Genomic DNA, 24198 nt, shown 5'->3' with positions numbered 1-24198 from the left:
AATCATTAAAAAAAACTGTAGATAAAAACAACAAGGTAATTCCCAAGAAAACGGGGGAAACGGACACCTAGGTGGCTCAGTCGGTTAAAGACCCGACTCTTAATTTCGGCTCAGGTCGTGATCTGAGGTCATGACCTCACAGTTCGTGAGATCGAGCCCTGCATCAGGCTCTGTGCTGGTGATGCAGAGCTCGCTTGGGATTCTCTCTCGCCTTCTCTCTCTACCCCTCCCCTGCTCATGCTCGCTTGCTCGCTCTCAAAAAAAATAAGCTAAATCGGGGCGCCTGGGTGGCTCAGTCGGTTGAGCATCCGACTTCAGCTCAGGTCACGATCTCGCGGTCCGTGAGTTCGAGCCCCGCGTCGGGCTCTGGGCTGACGGCTCAGAGCCTGGAGCCGGTTTCGGATTCTGTGTCTCCCTCTCTGTCTGACCCTCCCCTGTTCATGCTCTGTCTCTCTCTGTCCCAAGAATAAATAAATGTTAAAAAAAATTAAAAAAAAAATAAGCTAAAAAAGAAAGAGAGAAATGGAGGGGAAACGACGAAATGGGAATGTATGAAGTGGAAAATGAAGGTACAGGAGAGGAAGGACAAAAATAAGGCTGGTTTGGGGGGAAGACTAATGTAGTTCACAAGCCTCTGGCAAGACCGATGGATTAAAATCATCATTGGAATAAAAGAGCTAGGACTGGAACAGAGGACACAGCTTCAGATGGCAGGACAGAGTCGAAGTTAACGAGGCAGGATCGCGAATATCTTTTTGCCCACAAGTTCGAAAATGCAGATGAAACCGGTTCCCGGGAAAACGCAAGAGCCACAACCTGAATGGTGTGATAACAACAGCAAAACTCTCCTGTGTTTTAGAAACCTTCCCACCATGTGAAAACTAGCCTCAGCCTTTTTTACGGGAAGGCTCTAGCTAAACGTATTCAAGGCACAGGTGATGCCAATCTTATTCAAAGTCTTTCGGAAAAGAGAACAAAAAAGAACATTCCCTAGCCGTTTCTGTGAGGGTTAAAAAATCTTCATGCCCGTCGACAAGGACGGCAAGAAAAAGCACACTTAGCTGCAACCCCCGATGAATATACATGCAAAATCCTAAAAATACGTATTTAGCAAACCGTCTGAGCAGCACTAAAAACCTGTGTCGCACACTATCACCCCATTTGGTTTAACCCCGGATTGAAAGCCTGCTTTACCATGGATGTATTTATGCATTTCTCCATGGTTACAGGATAAAGGATTAAAAAAAAATCTTTGGTCATCTCGACAGGTGAAGGAAAAGCATTTAAGGGAAAAAGTAGCATCCGTCCTTAACACAAATGCCCAGAAAACTGAATTGTCCTCGAGCCTCAGCAACGCTACCGGGCGGTGACTCACTAGCCGTGCCCACAGGATTTTCGTGGGACTGGACACGCTGACCCCAGAACTCGCATGAAGACCGAAGGGCCCGGAACGGCCGAAGCAGTTCTTGAAGTACTGGACGGGGGGGACTTGGCCTCCCCGCGAACAGGACACGGGGCAAGCCGCTAGTCGGGTACTGGAATAGGACAGACACCGTTCTGGATGACCAGAGCAGGACCGTGAGCGGAGCAGACGTGACCTGTGTAAAGGCGGTTCTATCCGAGAGCCCGGGACCTGAGCCACCACCCAAACCCCAGACCGATCCCCCCACGGCACCCGAGCCAGGTAGACCCCACCGATGCAGGGAAGGCTCTGGAAACTGAGCAGATTTTGGAACCGCCACCCACAGAAGGAGCCAGAACCTGCGGTCTGGACCTAACCAGGTTGACCACAGCCACGTTCTCTAGAACATTAGGTGGGATTGAGAGTCTCAAAATGTCCAGGATGTGGTCCAGAATTACCAGACTCAGAAGAGACACGAGAGGGGCGCCTGGGCGGCTCAGTTGGATAAGTGTTCGACTCTTGATTTCAGGTCACGTCGTGATCTCACGATTCGGGGGATCGAGCCCTGAGTTGGGCTCTACGCTGCCAGCCTAGAGCCTGCTTGGGATCCTCTCTCTCCCCACCACCCCCCGCCTCTGCCCCTCCTCCGCTGGTTCCTGCTCACTAAATAAATAAATACATACATACATACATACATACATACATACATACATACATAAATATTAAAAAGAGAGAGGAAAGAAAAGAAACGAAAATCTGACCAGTACACAGGGAAGAAGATAGCCAGCAGACCCCAATCCCGAGACTGTCTAGCCGTTGCGATCGTCTGATGACAATGAAAAAAAGGGTTTTTTAAATATTTATTTTTGAGACAGAGAGCACAAGCAGGGGAGGGGCAGAGAGACAGGGAGACACAGAATCCGAAACAGGCTCCAGGCTCTGAGCTGTCAGCACAGAGCCCGACACGGGGCTTGAACTCACGGACCGCGAGATCGTGACCTGAGCCGAAGTCGGCCGCCTAACCGACTGAGCCACCCAGGCGCCCCAAAGCTGTGATTATTTTGAATGGGTTCTTTTCCCACGTGGTTCTGGTGGTTATTGCTAATACACCGAAGCAGGATTTGTCTTGGAAGATATCTTTTCCTTTTCAAGCTTATGTTTTAGCTCACATGCAGTAAAATTCACTTTTTCTGGCATAGGATTGTACGAATTTGGCAAATGCACGGAGTCACGTCGCCACGCCCAAAGTCAACCTGCTAACCCCCGGGCGTCAGCCCTTTGTACCGAGGCTTCCTCTGCCCTGCACCCCGGCACCCGCCTGGCTCCCCATTCCCAGAGGCAGCCACCCGGCATCATTCCATCGCGGGGCCCCGCGTGCAGCCTGGAGGTCCGGCTTTTCTCAGTGCAACGCCTTTGAGAGCGACTCTGGGAGCGGGTTTGTGGGGGGGGGGGGGTGTCCTCCCTGTGACCGGGCAGGCTCCCTGGAGCGGGTGTACCACATCGGTTCACCTGCTCGCCAGCTGAAGGACGTTTGGGTTTTCTGGGTTTGGGGAATGGAGAGTAAAGCCACGATAAGCTTTCAGGTACAGATTTTTGTGTCATTTTTATTTGTGTAATTAGTGTGTAATTGCATAACTTTTCGGCTTTCTCGGGTCGGTGCCCACGGTAGGATCACCGTCTTCCGGGGCCGTTGCGCGTTTCTGACATGCTGACGCTGCGGTTGGGAGTGGAGGCGCCGTTTTGCACCAACGGTCACCTTGACTGCGTCTCCCAAAGGGCTGATGCGCTCGTTTGCCCCCCGCCCAGCCTCTTTGCAAACACGCGTGTTGAGAGATTTCCCACGGCCGGGCCTTGAGCGCTCTTTGTTCGGGACCCAAGTTGGCTGTGTCTGCGAGTGGCCCGTCCCCTCCCAGACTGTGGGCTCCTGTCCTTCCCCTGACAGTTTCATCCCCAGGGTTCATCCGAGTCACCAGCCCTTTCCCGTGTGGACTGTGCTTTTGCACGTAATTCTGAGCTCCCAAAGACCCTCTGGTGTGTTTTCTTCTCAAAGTCTTTGCTCTTGGTTTGACATCCGGGTCTGCGATTTCGATTTACGATGGGAGGACAGATCCAGGCTCTGTGAACTTACGTTTTTCTCCAGATTTGAGGAGTTTGGGGTGTGGTTTCTTCAAGCATTATTTCCTGTGCTGCTTTCTCCTCACCGTTTGGGGACCCCGCCCACAGAACGCCACACTCTGGCGTCGCCTCTCAAGTGCTGGAGACCCCGTCGTGGTTCCCGTCTGTGTTCCGTCCGCCCTTCGGAGCCTGGGATTGCTCTGGATCCTTCTTCCGGTTTCCCGGCCCTGCCCCTCTCATCCCCGCGCTGCTCCTGAGACCATCCCGTGAGTGCGTGGTTTCATTTGGGTATTTTCTGGCTTCTCTTTCTCTGCAGAGAAATAATATCCTCCTGTCCAATTCAAGACTCTTCATATTAAGCTCAGGAAGGATGATCAGAAAAGCTGCATTAAAATCGTCATCGGGGGGCACCCGGGTGGCTCAGCCGGTTAAGTGTCCGACTTTGGCTCAGGCCGTGATCTTACGGTTGGTGGGTTCGAGCCCCACGTTGGGCTCTGTGCTCATGCCTCAGAGCCTGGAGCCTGCTTCGGATTCTGTGTCTCCCCCTCTCTCTGCCCCTTCCCCACTCACGCACTGTCTCTCTCTCTCAAAAATAGGCATTTTAAAAAATGACAAAATAATAACGGCACAAAATTAGAAATGCGTAAGATCTCAGGGGAAAAAATTATAGAACTCCAGAGTCAGTGTTCATGAGGGCTTGTGGGCCTCTCGTTGGAGGTAACAGGGTCCCAGCTGAAGTGACGTGGGGAAGCCAGGGGACCGGCTTGCGCACGGCCGGGTCCCACTGGGGGCAGATCCTCCCTGCCCGGCTCCTCTTGCCCCGGGTGACCCATTCACTCTCTCCGGGAAGCAGCAGGAGAAGGCTGGAGCCACGGCCCCAGCCACGGGGGTGGACAGACCCACCCACCGCTAGACACACCCGGGGAAGCTCCCCCCACGGACGTCGCTCGTCCGTGCAGCAGTCACTGTGGCTGGGACGTGGTGGCCCACCAGGGGCAGCACCAGGATGTCTGGGGGGAGGTGAGATCTGCTGAGGATTTAAAATCCATGATAAAGTTCATAAGCAGTCCCCGTGGTTCTTAATCCCCCAGCCCCTCCATTTCTTCCCAGGGCCCCCGGCACACATCCTTCCCAGGAAACGTCCTTCCAGCGGTCAGTGTTACTGTTGTACTGAGACGTGTGTGTTATGGGTTGAATCGTGCCCACCCCAACGAAGGATGTTGGAGCCCTAACCCCCGGTGTCTGTGAAGGTGGCCTGGTTTAGGACGGAACCAGGTCAAGGCGAGGTTGTTGGGGAGGCCCTGACCCTGTCTGACCGGTGTCCTTACAAGAGGAGGACAGACGCACAGGGGGACGCCGTGGGAGGGTGACGGCAGAGACTGGAGTGTCTAACGGCCCAGGAGCCCCGAAGACTGCCCACAAACCACCTGCAGCCGGAGGGGAGGCAGCCTGGAGCGGGGTCTCCCCAGAACCTCCAGGAGCGAACCCGCGCCCTGGGCTCTTCCTGCATCTGGAGAGCCCCCCGCCCTCGGGCCCCGGCTGGGCGCCAGCCTCCACCCTCAGAGCAGCAACAAGGGGGAGCCTCCGTCGCCATCTGACCCGCTTCCGTGGCCAGGTTCTCTGGCCGCAGCAGGAGGCCGTCCCGCTTTTAAGGATCTGCGTGGCCACACTGAGCCCACCTGGGTCATCCAGAACGCTCTCCCCAGCTCACATCTGCAGAGTCCCCTTTGCCACCGAGGGCGCCTCACCGCGGACAGTCTAGCGCCGTGCCTTGCTAAAGAGCAGATCTGAGTTCCTCGACGAAATATTTTCCTGACTCTGATTTTTGAAAATTGAAATTACTCCTTTTTTGTTGCCCGTTTCTGTTTTAAAACTGAAGAACAGAAGATGTGGTCTGTACATACAACGGAATACTCCTCGGCAATGAGGAAGAGCGAAATCGTGCCATTTGCGGCAACGTGGACGCTGAGTGAAGCCAGTCAGTCAGAGAAGGACGGATATGATATGTGTTCACTCATGTGGATCTTGAGAAACTTCACCGAAGACCTTGGGGGAGGGGAAGGGGAGAAAATAGTTACAAATGGAGAGGGTGGCAGGCAAACCAGAAGAGACCCTTAAACAGAGAACGCACTGAGGGCGGATGGGGGCGGGGGAGAGGGGAAAGCGGGTGACGGGCACTGAGGAGGGCACCTGTTGGGATGAGCACTGGGTGTTGTATGTGAGCGAAGAATCACGGGAATCGACCCCAAAACCAAGAGCACGCTGTATACGCTGTTAGTTAACTGGACGCTCAATTATATCAAAAAATAAAAACTGAAAAGCACATCAAGAAAATGTAGAAGTCACCTAAATTGTACGTCTTTTTTTTTTTTTTTTTTTTTTTTAACGTTTTGTTTATTTTTTGGGAGCGAGAGACAGAGTGTGAGCGGGGAAGGGGCAGAGAGAGAGGGAGACACAGAATCCGAAGCAGGCTCCACGCTCCGAGCTGTCAGCACAGAGCCGGACGTGGGGCTCGAACCCACAAACCGTGAGATCCTGACCTCAGCCAAAGTCGGACACTCAACTGACGAGCCACCCAGGCGCCCCTAAATTGCACATCTTGATGATACCTTGGTTGTCGGAAATATGGAATTCAATAAAACAATTTTCTCAGCCGTATTTCATAGAAGAGATGACAGAAATGACCCTCGTGGGTGTCCCATGCTGGACGCAGCACCACCGGCAGAATGGAATGTTCTGGCCGGCCAAGCCCGGTCACTGGCCCACCTGAAACACAAGGAGAGTTTCACGCGGGGTGGAGGGGGGTGGTGCGGGACGGGAAGGTGAACCTCATCGGTCCCCTCCCTGGGGCCGCGGGCACCGCCTTGTCACTCAGCCTCAGGCCGCCACCCGGACCCCCGCGGGATGAATCGCTGTCTCCAGCCCGAGCAGAAGCTGGGAGGCCGGGTGGGCAGAGCATCCAGGCCAGGAGAGCCAGCTTCCCCTCCCCCAAGGCCGAGAGCACCCGAGAGCTCCAGGCTCTGTGCCCAAGGGACGTGTCCCGCTGGTGACGAGGGACAGTCCCCCCAACTTCCTGCACGGAATGAGGGTGGCTGTCTTCCCGGCTGGGCGTGGGGCTCACTGCACCCCCCACCACCCCTTGGGGTGTCCTTCCTGACATCTCACTCCCAGACCACTTTCCGGATTGAGAAGGGGATCCGGGCCCCGCCCCTGGCCCGCCGTGTGACCCAGGACAAGGTCTAAACCCCTCTGTGGCTGTGCTCGTTGCCTCGTATGCGGAGTGGGAGGGGTGGTGGGGCCTGCCTTCAGAGCGGAAATGCAGGCTGCACACGCCAGTGTGGGTGTGAACGTCGGGGTCCGACAGGGGCTGAGCGTCGGACGATCGTGGGGCGTGCCGGAGTGCGTTCTGGAGAATTGGGGGAACCGCGCCCGGCACGCGGAAAGTGCTCAAGAAACGGTGGTCCTTTGCCGTTTAGTTTCTCAGACTCCACAGGCCCAACCCCTCTTTCCGGTGGGGGGTGACCCCGGAGAAGAGGAAGCCCTTTCTTTCCTGGAATCCACGCGTGAAGTCTCACGAGGGACCCGCGGATCTTGTCTGAGCCGTGAGGCCATCACTGGCAGGGGACTGGATTCGTCCACGGCCTCACCCCTTTGGTGGGGATCGTACCCCTGGGAACGTCTCTCTCCCCGGAAGAGGGGCTCCAGCAGGAAGGGGTGCCGGGCCCGTCGCACACGCTCGCACACGTGCACCTTCCACCCCAGGGCAGAGAGAAGCCTTCGAATGGAAGGGGAGGGCCGTGTGTCGCTGCGTCGGAGGGCCTGATACTGTAAAGACGCACTTGTCCCCCGAGTTAGTCTGTAGATTTAAAGCCATCCCCTACAAGTCCCGGCCGGCCCTCTGGAGTAGGAGCAGCGATTCTAACGTTCATCGAAAAATACAGGTGTGAGCACCACCAAGGAAAAATTGAAAATATAAAGGAATAACGAAGGGGGCTTACCCAGCAGATCCTAAACCGCATCACCGTCTAAGCTAACGAACACAGCACGAGTTTGGGGAGGGACAGACAGGCCGCTGAACGAAGGACTCGGGACCCAGAGGCCGCTGCGGGCGCAGATCAGGGTTTCGGGCTGGCGGGACGGCGTGTCGAGTCTGCGGACGCAGGATGGATTGCTCCGGAATGCTGTTGAACATCTGGTCCGCCACCGGGAAGGAATGTTCCAGGGTCCCTACTTTACGCGCCCGAGCAGCAGAAGTTCCGGAGTATTAAAACTGTAACATGAACGTTCGAAGCTGACGGGAAACTCGTGGCAGGGGCGAGCGACACCCGGAGCTGGTCCGGGTCGGCGGCCCGGGCTCCCTTGCGGCTGGCAGCCGCCGTGCACTGCCGTGGGGCTCGCGCCTCCCCAGCCATGGACAGTGTCCAGTGTTCCAGAAGATTCACAGGACCGTCCAGTGGGTCCACTTTGGGTTGTCGTGAGTAATCTTGTAATAATAATAGACTCTTCAGGGGCGCCTGGGGGGCTCAGTCGATCGAGCATCCGACTTCGGCTCAGGGCACGATCTCACGGTTCGTGGGTTCGAGCCCCACGTCGGGCTCTGTGCCGACAGCTCAGAGCCTGGATCCTGCTTGCGATTCTGGGTCTCCCTCTCTTCCTGCCCCTCCCCCGCTCATGCTCTGTCTCTCTTAAAAACAAATAAACGTTAAAAAAAAATAGAATCTATAAAGAAAAAGGACTGCTGTATTTTGCTAAATAAGCATTCAAAGACTTCTAAGTCAAACCCATGCCCTGGGTCATGGAAGTTGGTGCAGCGGGCACACGGGCGGGCGGGGCAGGCGCTCTAGGAGCCCGTTCGGACCCCTTGGGTCCTGTCTGCCCACAGCTGCAGGTCACCGTGCCAAGGGTCACACCTGCCACCCTCTTCGCAGCCCACCCACCCCCCCCCCCCCGCCGCCCGGGGCAGTCGGGGCTGACGCTCAGCCTCCCGGCGCCCTCACCACCGGGCCGGACGGCTCCCGTGACGTTTGTGAGGCAGAGCTCCCCCTCCCCCCCCAACAACCAGGCAGGGACTGCCCTTTGGGGGAAACCACGCCCTCACTTAACGTCAGGCTCCTCCCGGGAGCACCCCCTATGCGGCTGGCCAGGGATTCCTGCCGCGGACTCTGTGTGGAGAGAGCCCAGACCACATCACCTCGTGGTAGATGGTGGCGGGGGGCGGTGGGGGCGGTGGGGGGGGGCCCTGCTGACTCTCAGGACCAGACGCTGAACTCAGGTCCGGCAGGCGGCAGGCAGGAGCCCTCCCTGGGAGCAAGTGGGGCGGCAGGGCGTCCACAAGGCTGCGCAAGTGCAGCCCAGGGGGCAGAGGGAGGAGGCGGCCGGGCCGGGCACTCGTCCGGTGTTGGAGAAGCACAGTGGTCTGTGGACGGGGCCAGAGGGCCAGCTGTGGCGGGGCGGTGGGGGGGGGTTGGGGGTCAGGCAAGGGGCGGGAGGGCACTGTGGTGCCAGACGAGAAGGTCTTCCGTCCGCAGCCCTGTCCGGCCTCCGACACAAAAGTCAGGGTCGAGGCCCGGGGCAGGGACGTCTAGTGGATGGACTGGGGAACTTTGAACCTCCAGGTTCCCTGGGAGCCTCGCTGTCGGTGGGGGGTGGGGGGGAGCAGCCCCTCGCTCGGAGACCACACAGAAGTCCCGAGAGAAGCAGGCTTCTCGTGGGACGGTGCCTGTCCCCCGGCTCTGCCCCCGCCTCACCCCGCCCAGGATCGAGGGGCAGGGGCAGGCCTGGCCTGTCCGGGACAGGGCTGGGTCTGCCCACGTGAGGGGGGTGCCTCACACCGCAGGAGCCACAGGAACGGCCTGCGGGATGGCCCTCGGGATGATTTCCGCTGCCTGTCGTGGAGGTGCTTGAAGATCGTGCCCCGTCTCCACGGGGCAGCCCGTGGCCAAGGCCGAGTGTCACAGGGTCACGAACGCTCGCTCCCTTGTCACAAGACAGGACAAACGCTATGCGGCCTTTCTCAGCCAAAGGTGCGGGAAAGAATGAAATCCCACAGAAGGTGATTTGCGTGGCTGTTTTCTCAAGTCTCTGAAGGACGGTTCACACTGCACGGGACGTGCGGGGTCCCCGGGGCACCGGAGAGGAGAGAATCCCTCATCACACACGGTACAAATCTGCGGGCTGACGGTCCAAAGGGTGCACGGACTGTATTGGTTTAAGAAGGAAAGCCACCGGGTGACTTCCTTGTTCAGAAATTTCGTCCCCGGAGAGGAAGATCCACAGAGACCTTGGGCTCAGGGACACCAGGCGCTGATGAGGGCTGGACACAGAGCACCAGAGCTGGAAAGCGGCAGTCGCACTCCGGCCTCTCCTCTCCCTTGGCTCCCAGATGTGGGCGCTCGGCACGTTACGGGATAACTTTTGGAGAAACCGGCCCAAGATGAAAGATCTATGTGTCGTCGGTTGGGGTCTCCCAACAAAATGCCCTTCCAGCTCACCCTCCTTGCTGCCCGGATTAGCAAACTCTGTCCAGGTGCGAAAGAGCGTCAGGAGCTTGTTAAACTGTCACTCTGAACTACAAAGAGTGCTGAGACCCACCAGAAATCTGAGCCGTGTGTCTGATGGCAAAAACCAAGGTAAACAGGAAAAAGGACCCATTTATAGTTAAAATTCTAGTTCGAGGCTCCTGGGTGACTCAGTCAGGTTAGCGTCCAACTCTTGATTTCGGCTCAGGTCATGAGCTCACGGTTCGTGAGTTGAATCCCCGTGTCGGGCTCTGTGGTGACAGTGTGGAGCCTGCTTGGGATCCTCTGTCTCCCTCTCTCTCTGCCCCACATGTGCACGCTCTCTCTCTCCCTCTCCAAAATAAATAAACTTAAGAAAATAATTTAAAAAGGGGCGCCTGGGTGGCTCTGTCGGTTAAGTGTCCAATTTCGGCTGAGGTCATGACCTCACAGTTCATGGGTTTGAGCCGTGCACCAGGCTCTGTGCTTCAGATTCTGTGTCTCCCTATCTCTCTGCCCCTCCCCTACTCTCATTCTGTCTCGGTTTCTCAAAAATAAGATAACATTAAAACATTTTTTAATAATGAAAAAATAAAATTATAGCTCATTTTTTCAGAGAGTTCAGGAAGATATTTTTCTAGTGCTGCTCATTAGGCTATATGAACTCTTGTGGACAGGCTGGTTGTATATAGTCCTTATCCATGCTGGCTTTTTGTTTTGTTTTGTTTTTTTGTTTTTTTACCATTGGTGGGTTCTATGTGTATTCCGGTCACGAAGGAGTCTGAACATCACTGCTCTTTCTATGCTTAAAAACAAAGAGAGAAACTTTTAAAGAGCAACAATGGTGCGCGCACAATAAAACCCACTCATCATCCCCAGAACCAGAACAACCATAAAGAATGTTTCAACAAGTAATTACAAACACTCTTGAAACATATGAAAAAGAAAGATATAAAAAGATATAAAAAATAAAATGGAAATTATAGAACTGAAAAATTCAAGCATCAAAACTAAAAATTTACTGGACAAATTGAATAGTCATTTGGAGACAACAGAAAAAAATCCATAAACTTGAAGACCTATTATAGAAATGTCCCTATCTGAACAACAGAGAGAAAACAGACTGGAAATAAATGAAAAGACTTCTGGGAATCTGTGAACAACAACAAAAGATCTAACACTTGTGCCAGAAGAGGAGAAGGAAGAATGTAGACTGAAAATATTTTTTTTAAACTGAGATGTAATTGACATATATTAGTCTCAGATGTGGCACATGATGGTTCAGTATTTGTAGATCGTCTGTGAGACGATTCCCTCTGTAAGTCTAGTTAACATCCATCACAACACATAGTTACAAAAATTGTTTCTGGTGATGAGGACTTTTAAGATCAGCTGTCTGAGCAACTTCCAAATATGTTACATGGTATATTAACTATAGTCATCACACATGTTACATGGTGCATATTACATCCCAGGACTTACTTATTTTATAATTGAAAGTTTGTATGTTTTGACCCCCTGCACCCATTTTGGCCACCCCCAACCCCCACCTCTGGCAACCACCAATCTTTTCTCTGTATGAGCATATGGTTTTGTTTTCTTTTTTGATTCCACATAGAAATGAGAGCATACACTGTCTGTTTTTCTCTTATTTCGTGTAGCATCATGCCCTTGAGGCCCAGCTATGTTGTCACAAATGGCAAGATTTCCTTTTTTGAGGCTGATATTCTGGAGTGTGTCTATGCCACGTTTTCTGCTTCCTGTATCCACTCATCCATTTATGGAAACTTGACTACTTCTGTGTTTTGTCCCTTGTAAATAATGTCGCAGTGAACATGGGGGTGCAGATATGTCTTCAAGTTAGTGTTTTTCTTTCCTTTGGGTAAATATCCAGAAGTGAAATTGCTGAACATAGGGTAATTCTATGTCTAATTTTGTGAGGACCCTCCATACTGTCTTCCAGAGTGGCTGTACCAGTCTGCATTCCCACCAACAGTGCACAGGGGTTCCTTTTTCTCCACATCCTCGCCAACATCTCTTATTTCTTTGTCGTTGGTTTAGCCATTCTGTCAGGCGTGAGGTGGCCTCTCACTGTGGTCCTGATTGGCATTTCCCTGATGATCGATAACTGCTGTTGAGCACCTTTTTCTGTACCTGTTTGCCACCTGGATGTCTTCTTTGAAAATACCTGCTCTGCGTCTTCTACTCGTTTTTAAATGGGATTGTTGGTTTTTGTTTTTGTTTTTGTTTTTGTTTTGCTGTTGAGTTGTAGGAGTTCTTTATATATTTTGGACATTAGCCCCCTCTCAGAGATCTGATTTGAAAATATTTTCTCCCATTCCAACGGGTTGTCTTTTCATTTTGTGGATGGTTTTCTGTGCCGGGCAGAAGCTTTGCAGGTGGATGCTGTCCCACTGCTTTGTTTTTGCTTGTATTGCCTTTGCTTCTGACGTTTAAAAAAAAAAAACACAGCAGCAGGACTGATGTCAAGAAGCTTACCGCCTGTGTTTTCTTCTAGGAGTTTTATGGTTTCAAGTCTTAACATTCAAGTCTTCAGTCCATTTTGCATTGATCTGTGTGTGTGTGGTGGGAGAAAGTGGACCCGTTTCTTTTGCGTGTGACTTGTTTTCCCATCACCATTTATTGAAGAGACTGCCCCTCTCCTATCATATGTTCTTGGCTCCTTTATTGTAAATTAATTGACCCTATATGCATGGGTTTATTTCTGGCTTTTCTAATCTGTTCCACTGATCTATGTGTCTGGTTTTTTTGTGCCGGTACCATACCGTTTTGATTCCTGTAACTTTATAATATAGTTTGAAATCAGGGGACGTGATGCCTCCAGCTTTGTTCTTCTTTCTGGAGATTGATTTGTTTGGTATTTGAGATCTTTTGTGGTTCCATACAAATTTTAGGATTGCTTGTTCTATTTCCGTGAAAAAATGGAATTCTGTGGAATGTCTTTAGGGATTGCATTGAATCTGTAGGTTGCTTTGTGTAGTATGGACATTTTGAGCACATTGGTTCCTCCAGTCCATGAGCACGGACCGTCTTCCCGTCTGTGTGTCTTGTTTCTTCCTTCGATGTCGTAGTGTTCAGTGTACAGGTCTTTCACCACCCTGGTTAAATTTATTCCTAGGTATTTTATTCCTTTTCATGCAGTTGTAAAGGGGACTGTCTTCTTAATTTCTCTTTCTAAGAGTTTATTGTTGGCGTATAGAAATGCAGCCGATTTTGTACTTTAATTTTGTATGCTGTGAGTTTACTGAAGTAACTGATCGGTTCTGATGGTTTTTTGGTGGCGTCTTCATGGTTTTCTCTACATAATATCGTGTCGTCTACACACAGTGACACTTCTTTCTTTCTGATTTGGGCACATTTTCTTTTCCTTGCCTAACTGCCGTGGCTAGGACTTCCCACACTGTGTTGAATAAAAGTGGTGACAGCAGACATCCTTGTCTTGTTCCTGATCTTAGAGGAAGAGCTTTCAGCTTTTAACCATTGAGTGTGACGCTAGATGTGGGCTTCTCATCTACAGTCTTTATTATGTCAAGAAAGGTCCCCTCTATTTGCACTTTGTTGAAAGTTTTTTTTTTTTTTTTGAATCATAGATGGTGACTTTTGTCAAATGCTTTTTCATTGAGATGATCAAAATATTTTTATCCTTCCTTGTTAATGTGCATCACGTTGACCGATGTGGATGTTGAACCATCCTTGCACCCCTGGAATAAATCCCCCATGACAATGGTGTATGATCCTTCTAATGTATTGTCGAATTCGTTCTGCCAGCAGTTTTTTGAGGAGTTTTGCATGCATGTCCGTCAGGGATATTGGCCTGTAGTTCTCTTTTCTTGTGGTGTCCTTGTCTGGTTTTGGCATCAGAGTTGTATACTGGTCTCGTACAATGAGTTTGGAAGTGTTCTCCCCTCTTATGTTTTTTTTTTTTTTTTTTTTTTTGAAGAGTGTGAGAAGAATTGGTATTAATTTTTTTTTACCATTTCATAGAATTGACCAGTGAGGCCATATGGTCCTGGACTTTTGCTTGTTGGAAAGCTTTGGATTACGGATTCTACCTCCTTACTAGTAGTAATCAGTCTGTTCAGATTTTCTATTTCTCCATGATTTAGTCTTGGTAGGTTGTACATTTCTAGGAGTTTATCCATTTCTTCTAGGTTGTGTAATGTGTTGGCATATAATTTTTCTTAGTAGTGTCTTATGAGCCTTTGTATTTGTGTATAAGGTGTAACATCTTTTATTTCTGATTTTATTTATTTGAGTCCTCTCTTTTTTTCTTGGTGAGTTTAGCTAAAGGTTTGACACTTTTGTTTACCTTTTAACAAAACAGCTGTTAGTTTCACTGACCTTTTCTATTGTCTTTTTAGTCTCTATTTCATTTATTTCCCCTCTGATTATGATTATTTCCTCCCTTTTACTAACTTGGGGTTTTGTTTGTTCTTCTTTTCTAGTTCTTTGAGGTGCAGAGTTAGGTTGTTTATTTGAGTTTTTTCATTTCTTGAAGTCAGCATTTATCACCGGAATTTCTTAGATCTGCTTTTGCTGCATCCTGTAAATTCTGGGATGTTCTATTTCCATTTTCATTCATCTCAACGCATTTTTCATTTCTTGTTTGATCTCTTCTTTGACCCATTCACTGTTCAGTAAAATGTTGTCTAATCTCCATGGATTTGTGAATTTTCCAGTTTTCTTATAATTGATTTCTAGTTTCCTACCACTATGGTCAGAAGCTTCTTGATTTGATTTAAGTTTTCTTCAACTTATTAAGACTTGTTTTGTGGCCCAACAGGTGATTTATCTTGGAAAATGTTGCATGTGTGCTTGAGAAGAATGTGTATTCCATAGCTTTCGGGTAGAATGTTCTGTACGTATCTATCAAGTCCATCTGGTCTAACATGTCAGCCCAACATTTCCTGGCCAGTGTTTCTCTATTGATTTTTCTGTCTGGATGATCTAGCCATTGATGTAAGTGTATTAAAGTCCCCTACTATTATTGTATTCTATCTATTTCTCTCTTTTGATCTGTTAGTACTTCTTTTATATACTTCTGTGCTCCTCCTATGTTGGGTGCATAACATTTACAATTGTTACATCCTCTTGTTGGATTGACCTTTTTATCATTATGTAGTGCCCTTCTTTGTCTTTTATTACAGTCTTTTTTTTAATGTTTATTTTTGAGAGAGAGAGAGAGAGAGAGAGAGAGAGAGAGAGATAAAGAGTATGAGCAGGGGAGGGGCAGAGAGAGAGAAGGAGGCACAGGATCTGAAGCAGGCTCCAGTCTCCGAGCTGTCAGCACAGAGCCCAATGCAGGGCTCGAACTCACGAGCTGTGAGATCATGACATGAGCCAGTCAGCCACCCAAGTGACTGAGCTACTCAGGCACCCCTACAGTCTTTGTTTTAAAGTCTATTTGTCTGATATGAGTTGTAGCTACCCCAGCTTTCTTTTTGTTTCCATTGCATGGAATATCTTTTTCCATTCCTTCACTTTTAGTCTCTATGTGTCCTTACATCTGAAGTGAGTCTTCTGTAGGCAGTGCGTAGATGGGTCCTGTTGTTGTTGTTGTTGTTGTTGTTGTTGTTGTTGTTAAATCCATTCAGCTACTCTGTGACTTTTTATTGGAAAATTTAGTCCATTGACATTTAAAGTAAGTACTGATAGGTGTGTACTTATTGGTATTTTGTTAATTGTTTTCTGGCTGTTTTGTAGTTCCTCTGTTCCTATCTTCTCTTGCTCTCTCCCTTTGTGATCTGATGATTTTTTGTAGTTTCATGCTTACATCCCTTTTTCTTTTCCTTTTGTGAATCTACTATAGGTTTTTGCTCTGTGGTTACCATGAGGAATACATAAAATGACATATTTATAGCAGTCTATTTTAAGTCGATAACAACGTAAGTGTGAATGCATTCTACAGCCCTACATTTTTACTTGCCCCAATATTTTTATGTGTTTGATATCACAATTTACATCTTTTTATATTGTGTATCCCTTAATAAATTATTGTGTGTATCCTTTACTTTTGTCTTTTACCCTTCATACCAGTTTTATAAGTGATTAACCCACTACCTTTGCAAAATTAGATTAATTCTGGGGCACCTGGGTGGCTCAGTCAGTTAAGCATCTGACTTTAGCTCAGGTCATGATCTCGCAGTTCATGAGTTCGAGCCCCACGTTGGGCTCTGTGCTGACAGCTCCGAGCCTGGAGCCTGCTTCGGATGCTGTGTCTCCCTCTCTCTGCCCCTCCCCTGCTCATGCTCTTAGTCTCTCTCTCAAAAGAAAATAAACATTAAAAAAAATTTTTTTTAATTAGATTAATTCTGAATTTTGAGATTTGTACTTTCATGTTTTCCTGTTAGTAATTAACACTCTCTTGTTTCAGTTTTTAAAAGCCCCTCAACATTTCTTGTAAGACTGGTCTGCTGGTGATGAATTCTTTTAGCTTTTGCTTGCCTGGAAAACTCTTTTTCTCCTTCAATTCTGAATGACAACTTTGCTGAATAGAATATTCTTGGGTAGAGGCTTTTTTCGTTTCAGTACTTTGAATATATGATGCCACTCCCTTCTGGCCTGAAGAGTTTCTGCTGAAGACTCCTTCCTACATAGAAGTTGTCTTTCTGTTGCGGCTTTAAAGATTCTCTCCTTGTTTTTAACTTCTGACACCTTGACTATATAATGTGTCTTGATGTGGGCCTCTTTGGTCCATCTTGTTTTAAACTTTTTCAGACTCTTCAATCTGATGTCTGTTTCCTTACCTGGCTTAGGATGTTTTCAGCCATTATTTCTGCCCCCTTTTTCTCTCTCTTCTCCGTCTGGGAGCACCCTAATGGGAATGTGGGACCACTTGCTGTTGCAGAGAAATAATACTTGGAATAACAGCAGATTTCTCATCTAAAACCAGGAAGGCCAGAAGGTAGCATTTTTCCAATGTTGAAAGAAAGTGTGCCACCTCTGAATTCCATGTCCAGCAAAAATGTCTTTCAGGAATTCAGAGGAAATAAAGACATTCTCAGATGAAGGAACACCAGGATAATTTGTCACTAGCAGACTTACCTTTGAGTAGCTGCTAAGGAAGTTCTCCAAACAGAAAGGAATTTATAACAGAAGGAGGCTTGAAACTTCAGGAAGTTAGAAAAAATAATACAGTGATACAGTGCTTAATGTTTGTAGAGGAAATACCTAAGACAATTATACTTTAAAAGAAGAGGGTAGATAAAGGGCCTAGATGAAAGTAAGTTTTCTACACTTCACTGGAAGTGATAGGATATTGTTACCAGGAGACTGTGGTAAGTTACATCAGTGTATTGTAATATGGAGAGTTAGAGTGTTAGCTACCACTGAAAGAACTATATAGTGAGATACACTCAAAAACACTATAGGTTGAAAAAATAAAATTATAAAGGTTAAAGTAACCCACAGGTGGGCGAGACACAGGAAACAGGAAAAAAAAACAAAAAAATAAAGAATAATCAGAAGATAAATAATAAAATGTCAGCCTTAAGCCCTAACACATCTATAATTACTTTAAAGGTAAATGGATTTAATAAATCAATTGAAAGATAGAGATTGAAAGAGTGGATTAAAACACACACACACACACACACACACACACACACACACACACTACTCAACTACCTAACTACCCAACTATATGCTACCTACAGGAAACCCACTTCAAACGTAGCTATACGGATACGTTGAAAGTGAAAGAATGATAAAAGATATACCATGCACCCATTAACTTTCAACATGAAGGCATGGGTATATTAATACTATATAATGTAGGCTTTAGAGAAAAGAAAAATTATCAGACCCCAAAAGAGACAATACTGAAAGTTGAAGTCAGCAAAGTTGCAATGAACAAGGTGAACACAAAAATCAATCACATCACTACATAGCGATGAACGCGTGGAAGCTGAAATTTAAAACACAGCACCATTCATAATTTCTAAAAAGGTATACATCCAACAATACGTGTGCAGAATCTGTATGCTGAAAATTACAAAATAATGATAAAAAAAAAACAAAAAACTAAAGGGTATTCAAAGAATTGGAACGGCATACCATGTTCATGAATTGGGAGAGTCAACATAAGAGTGATGTCCATTCTCCCTGAATTTATAGGTTTCTCTCAATTTCTATTAAAATCCCAGTAAGATTTTTTATAGATTTAAATAAGCTTATTCGAAAATTTATATGGAAAGGCAAAGAAATTAGAAGAGCTAAAACAATTTTGGAAAAGGGAGTGAAGTGGGAGGAGTCACTGTATTCAGTGTCAAGATTTACTATACACCTGCAGCAATTGAGACAGGGTGGTGCCGGTGGAGGGATAAACACGTTCATCAACAGGATAGAATGGAGAACCCACAAAGAGACCTACACAGTACACCTGCGTAATTTTTATTAAGGGGCCAAAGCCATCTGAAGGAAGCATGATGGTCTTTCCAACAAATAGCATGAGAGCACTTGGACGTCCATAGACAAAAAAGCAACAACAAAGTATCTTATGTAACTTAATTCAAAATAGGCTGTGGGTTTAAATGTAAAAAGTGAAACTATAAATCCTCTAAAAGAAAACGTAGAGAACATTTTCAGGACTAGGGCCAGGCAAGAATTCTTAAATATGACATAAAAAAAAAGATTAATAAATGACACTTCAACGAATTTAAAATTTTTGCATTATGGAAGACCTTGTTAAGGAAAACACTCACTATAGATGGGGAGAAAATGTTTGCAAACCACATATTTGACAAAGGTCTTGTATCTAGAAAGTGTAAAGAACTCTCCAAATTCGACAGTCAAAATAAAAAATTCATAAAACGGGTAGAAGTTGAAGTATTTCTTCAAAGAAGAGATACTGCTGGCAAACAAGTATGTGAGAAGATGTTTATAAATAAAAACTACAGTGAGATCTCACTATACACTGTTACAACAACCAAAATAAAAAATTGGCAATAACACTAACTGTTGGCGAGGATGTGGAGAAATTGTATCTTGGGCATCTAAAAGGGGAATGTAAAATGGTACAGCCACTCTGGAAACAGGTGAGCAGTTCCTTACAGGAACCATGCACGTGACCACACACAGCCTGGCAATTGCACTCCCGAGCATTTATGCCAGAGAAATGAAAATTTCACTTCACACCAAAACCCGTGTGCAGATTTTCACAGCAGCTTTATTTGTAGCAGCCTCAAATTGGAAACAACCCAAATGTCCTTCAGTAGGTGAATGGTCAAACAAATGTTGCAGATCATCTATACAGTGGAATACTACTCAGCAATAAAAAGGAACATAACAAATACATACATGAGCCAGGACGGATCTCAAAAGCCTTCGCTCAGTGAAAGAACCAATATCCAAAGGTTACATAGTGCATGATCCCACTTACATAACATTCTAAAAGTGACAGAGGTGAACAGATTAGCGTTTCCAGGGGACAGGGACAGAGTTGGAGGCACGGGAGACAGCTGCAGGAGTCGTTCTGTATCTTGACTGTGGTGGTGAGAACACAGATCCACACCCATGGGATACATTTACAGACCACACCCGCGCACGAGGGCATGTGAAAGCTGGTGGGGGGCTGAACGAGGTCTGTAGCCCTGTGACCATACCTGGACCCATGGACACAACATCTTCCTGGTCTCGATGCTGTACTACAGTCAGGTCTTAGCACCGAGTGGGTGGCTTGGGGAGCTGGGCAGCTACGTACTATTTCCTGTGACCCTATAATTATTTCAAATTTTAAAAATTGGAAATCAAAAAACCTCCCGAAGAGTAGAACGAATAGGCAGTGCCGTGGGGTGAGAAGAGGTGCTGAGAAGGGTGTGGTGATCAAGGAGAACTCCCTCGAGCCCCCCACCCCCAGTCCCGTATTTTGCCTCTGTACCTGCCTCATTCCCAGACGCTGTCCTCTCTCCCTGGCAGGTGGGTGAACTGTCCGTTGTACTAGCGAAAACCGTCCGCCCCCTCAAGCAACAAACCTTAACCCTTCTTCCCCGACCATGTTCTGGCGACCCCCCTCTCCCTCCCATGCATCATCAGTCTTCTCCACTGGATCCCACAAACAGTCTGTCATGGCTCCCATCTCTATGCATCACATCCTTTACCCCCGCAGGGAGAACAGAGGCTCCAGAGGGAGGTACGTTGCTACAGAAAACAAGGAGATTCTTTGCACAATTGACGATAGCCTATAAGCCCCGAGCCTGCTGCGTTTGTAGAGAAGAGGGACTAGAAAGGCAGATACCAAAATGTTAACCATGGCTTTTCCTGGGGTGGTGAGATGGAATGATGGCTCTTTTCTTCTTTACGATGAACTGTTTTCTAAAGTTTATGTAACGAAAGGATTACTTTCGAGATAAGAAAAGGATCAACACAGGTTGTTATTCTATCAAATGCCACCAACGGTCCCCCACTGCCCACAGCCTGACTCTAATCGCTTTAAGGCCGTAAGGTGGGTCACCAGAGCCTGGCTTAGCTGACCTCATTGGTCCCTCATTGGTCCCGGCAGCCCCCAGCCCCACACTGCCCCAGCTTCTGACCTCCAGCTGCACCTACGTGCCCCTCGGGGCGGGGTCCCTTTCCTCCCACCTTCTGTTTGTCCTTGCAGGTTTTGACCTTCCTGAGAAGTCTCCCCCATCGCGAGGGCAGTGATAGTCCCCTTCCCTGTGCTCCCCTGGCGTCTTATCACTGCACACTGGACTGCGTCTGGACTGGTGGGTCAGTGGCCACCTCTCCCTTGGCCCCCCTCCTTCCCCACGTCTCTGCTATACTCTCCTTTCCCTGCTCCCTCCATGGGCTGACGTGTATGGACTTTGTCCCTGGGCTCTCTGCATCGGGTTTTCTGGCCATTCAGCCGAGGAGGAGCCCCGCAGGGGAAGGGAGGAGTGTGGGGTCGGCACACGTGCCCCAGCTCCCTCCTATGGAGTCACCTCAGGCTGGAGGTCCCTCCACTGGAGGCCCCTCTCCAGACCCTGGCGGGTGTCTGTACAGCCCCTCCTCATCCCAGGGGCCACCATGTGTTGCCAGCTTTGCTGTCCCTTGTGGGTCCTTACACCCTCTCTTGGAAATGGCCCCTTTGTAGGCACGCCCCTTGGATTACTCTATTTTGGGGCGTCGCCTCTTCCCTGTTGGGACTGCGAATGACTCATTCTCCAAGGAGGGGACACGTCTCGATGTCTCTGGCGTGTCGGTACACAGTAGGTGCTCCGTAATTGCATACTGAAGGGAAGAATGAATGAAGCCTCAGGATCACCTGTCCTGGACGGGCTGCTCTCTGTGCCGCGTGGCCGTGCACTTGGCCTCTATTCTCAGATGGGCCTAATTCTTCACGCCTCCCCGTGTCCATATCACCTGCCACCCTGTCCCCACCAGCCACCCCCAGACGCGCGGGTGGGCTGACCGGGATCGGCAGAGCCACCTTGCCGGCCACCCAGGTGTGTGAGCAATAGCGCGACGTGGCCGTTGGCGATGCAGCGTTATCGTGCCAATGGCGCGATGGCCCCACGTGCCATTTGACCTTCCCGGTGACCCAGTGTCGGCACCCCACTGAGACACAGAGAGGTCACCTACTTGCTGTGGTCACAGGGTCGTGAGGGGCAGAAGCTGGGTGTGAGCCGACGCTCTTGGCCTTCGCGCCCCATCACCCGATGGGCACTGCCCTTCGAGGCCGCCTCCGGGAGCCTGAGCACTGACCCTGGCCACGGGGCAGGGCTTACCTTGCACGTCTTCATCCCGGGCTCGGAGCTCAGTCCTGAGCCCACGAGGATGCTGACCTCTTGACTTCGGAGCCTCCACCCCCTCCTCACTGTGGTTCCCTTATCCAGGCCAAAATCACCCCTTCCAGGCAGCCTTCCAGGTTCTTCCCATGCGGGGTCCCCATCCTCCCTTGGGCCTCCTGGGCTGGGCTGGGCCACCTGCCTCCAAGTCGGGTGCCCTGACGGCCGTGAGCTCCTCAAGGGTGGGGGCAGTGTTGGATCTGTCTCTGGGCTCCGATGGTGCGAGAGTGCCGCCCGCACACGTTAGGTGCCTAATCAGTGTGTCTTCTCCTGTGCTGTCTACCCTCGTCAACTCCGCTATGACCTCTTTCAAGCGAGGGCATGGTGACCCACGCACCTGCGTTTTGGGACTGGCCTGGCGTCGGGCACGGAGCCACCTCTGTCCAGCCCTGGCTGTTCCTGGGAGGGTCGGGGCTTCTGGAACATTCTTGGCTGCACGGGATGCCCCGCCCCCCTCCACCATTGTGTGTTCCTCTCCAGGTCCCTCCCCTCCCCTTGGACCCCTGCTTTGGTGGCAGCGCCCCTGGCGGTGACGCGTCCCTCTCACACACCCGGCCTGCCTACCCAGGGCAGGCGCCTCTGTCCTGTGTCTGTTGTCCTCTGATTTCCTATAAATAGCCAATTTTATCTCCTCAGTGACAGGGAGCAGCGGGCTGAGGAGCCTGGCCCCACTTCTGTCCCCTGGCCAGGACTGCCCTGTGTTACTGTGTCCCCTCTCTGGGTACCCCCCCTTCCTGCCCCTGCTGCCTCTCTCGCCGGTCACCAGGCTTCCCCCGTGCTGTCCTCCCAGGACCCCACGGCAGACAGCAAGGAGATGACCGACTTGGGAGGGGCTCAGTCGGGGGAGGGCAGTCAAAGCCCACCCAGGTTGCCCCATGCGGAGCCTCCTACCCAGAACCTTCATGTAGTCGGGGGAGCACAGAGGTGAGGCCTGGTGGGGGGGGGGGGGCACAGAGGTGAGGACTAGTTGGGGGCAGACCGGCCCTGTGCACAGCGCTGCGAGGCTGCCGGGGCCTGGGAGTCAGCTGGGCCCTGGGGGCCGGCACTGGCTTCCCCGCCGTCTCAGGGAGGTGCCTAAAGCTGGAAACAGCTCCTGAGGAAGGGGTGAGCTCCCTGTCACTGGAGGTGCTCAAGCAGAGGCTACTGGTCTTAGGGCTGTGCCCAGCCCTGAGCCCTTTCCTGCTGACCTACCGGATCCCGAAAACCTGCCTCCGTCACTCTGCTCTCTGGGATCCAGTCCCAGCACCTCCCCCGCCCCCGCCAGTGTCTTACTGGGTCTTTGTCAGAAATACAGACGGGGAACAGGTTTGCCCCGGGCGTCGGGTGTGGGCCATAGGGAGGAGGGCCTGGGGTGGCAGGCCAGCGGTGGTGGGGACACGTGCGTGCGTGTGCAGGAGGACCGGCCCCGGGGCTGTGAGAGGGAGGGAGGGGCCAGAGCAAGACGCCCCTTCCCCGCAGCGCCCCGGGCCCCCCCGGTTCCCCTGGGAGAAGGTGGCTTTGCTGGACCCCGGCTGGTGCTGGGCGCAAGGGCCCAGATGTGGCAAGGGGGAGCCTGCGACCTTGTGGTAAGGATACTTGCACCAGCCACGGGGAGGGGCTTTCTGGGGGCGGGGCGTCAGGATCCAGTCTTCTCTGGAGAGTGCGAACCGCGCGGTTCACACACGCAAAGTGCTCCCTGGCTCCGAATGTGGGAGCACAGCAGGGTGAGCAAGGTACCCGTCCGTGCGTCCGGCTGCGGGGCTCCGAGGCTGGCTCGCCTCGACTCCGACTCACCCGCAAACCCACACAGGCCCCTGTCCCTGGCTGCCCACTCACACCCACGCGGCTTGCGGCCTGTGCGCACTTGGGTGCACGCACCGGACACAAGCCACCGTTCACCCGCCTCTGCACGTCCTCCAGCCCGGGGTGGACTGCTCACCTCTCCCAGGGTTCTTGTGAGCCCCCCCACCCATGCTCACGACAGCCCGCTCCTGCTGTCCTGGGAAGAGGGCTCCGTGGTGACCCTACCTGTAAATAACCCCAGCCCCAACCCAACCCGATAAAACCACCCTAAATAGCACATTAAAAAACCCCCAGATCCCTCCCTAAGTCCCATAGTAAAAACCCAGTACAAGTATTTGGGTTTTCCCTTTGTAGAATTTTTTTTTTTTTTTTTTAGTAGATATAGTCTCTTTCTCGATTTACAGCAAACATTGCAAATATAGAAGTATTTTTCTGAACAACGGGATGACAGCATACAGGGGGGACGGGCCACGCCCCTTCCAGCCACCCCCGACAGCCGTCCCCCGGACAAGGCCCTCCCCACAGCCTCCCCTGCAGGGCTCCGGGCGGGGGTCCTGGAGGCCACCCGGCCGCCTGCGTTGGCTCTGCCTCTCTCTGGTGGCCTCCGGAGTCAGCA

The 24198-nt window shown here is 50.4% G+C and overlaps 1 protein-coding gene across 3 annotated transcripts in view; it reads left to right on the top strand.

Annotated features, from left to right (window-relative positions):
• The window catches only part of LOC145713293 (uncharacterized), a 40540-nt gene that overhangs the window by 5502 nt on the left and 10840 nt on the right, over positions 1-24198 (top strand). The window lies entirely within an intron of this gene.

This window comes from Panthera onca, chromosome E3 (genome assembly GCF_046562875.1).
Source record: "Panthera onca isolate mPanOnc1 chromosome E3, mPanOnc1 haplotype 2, whole genome shotgun sequence".
NCBI classification, from domain to species: Eukaryota; Metazoa; Chordata; class Mammalia; order Carnivora; family Felidae; genus Panthera; species Panthera onca.
The sequence above is the reverse complement of the archived record's forward strand: the minus strand, read 5'-3'. Positions and strand labels throughout refer to the sequence as shown.